Genomic DNA, 1082 nt, shown 5'->3' with positions numbered 1-1082 from the left:
GTGTAGATTTTATTCCAGTGCTATATGATATCTTGGTGGTACCAGTAAAATATATCTGTATTTGTACAATAGTATATTGTATTAGATGTGTGTATAAATATATATATGTAAATTTTCAGATTCAATTCATTATGTTTAGAGATCAAGAAAATGTAGTTTAGTCTTTTGTCCACCAGGGGGTGTTCTGCCTCTTTCAAGCATAAGGAAGATTTTTTTGAGACTGCCATTGCAGCAACAGAGCTCACCAAACTAAGTAGTAGTCTTTAAAATAAGAGAATCAGCAAGTAGAAGATGATGATAAGGACCAGCAGTAAGAGTTTTCTTTCTTCTTATTTCTGATTATGGATCCTCTAGGAAGACAGATAACTAAGTATAGTGCCTTGTGTCAAAATTAATATCTAGTGGTGTCTTTTGGGGAGGGACTCTGGAGTAGTCAGTGCCTCAGATATGGATAATGGCTAAAAGGAGAATAAAAAAGAGTTACAGTTATCGGGGAGGGTGATTTTAGTGCTAATTTACTATGCTGCTGGTATTTGGTCTGAGCTGATATGTCTCTGGAACATTTTATTGAGTGTTCTGTGTAAGAATGTTTATATTGTGCTTAAGGGAATATGTGTGTTTATAGCCATATGATAGCTAAATCTTTTTTGTTAATTTTTGTCTTAATAATTTGCTACATCTTTAAGCTGTCGGAAATCACATAGGATTTTAACTGTTTTTACCTATATACCCATGTATGAATGAACTAGTGATCCGAGGTACTGAACTGTTAGTTAATATTCAAACTTCATAGGAAGTTAGTTCTAAAATTGAAGTCTAATTTAGGAAACTGTCAAGAAGGTAAACTTTATACATAAAATAGTCTTATAATGATTTGAAACAAAATTAAACATAAAGATATTGACCATTTAAGGAGCCATTGTTTTTTTAAATACCATAGAAGATTTTGACATCCTTTCCCTAGTTCAGTTGTTAGAAAACATATTTTACATTTAATTTTTCTATATGACAGAATAATTCTCTCCTTAGATTTGATAAAATGTATTGAGGTCAGAAATGAAAAATGCCTCTTTTCCATTTAT

At 31.4% G+C, this 1082-nt stretch overlaps 1 protein-coding gene across 3 annotated transcripts in view; it reads left to right on the top strand.

Moving 5' to 3' along the window:
- LOC104983495 (transcriptional regulator ATRX-like) overlaps positions 1-1082 on the top strand; it is a 33286-nt gene that overhangs the window by 29139 nt on the left and 3065 nt on the right. The window lies entirely within an intron of this gene.

Source organism: Bison bison, unplaced genomic scaffold (genome assembly GCF_000754665.1).
Source record: "Bison bison bison isolate TAMUID 2011002044 unplaced genomic scaffold, Bison_UMD1.0 scf7180017837331, whole genome shotgun sequence".
NCBI lineage: Eukaryota > Metazoa > Chordata > Mammalia > Artiodactyla > Bovidae > Bison > Bison bison.
This window is presented reverse-complemented; position numbering and strand designations above follow the sequence as displayed.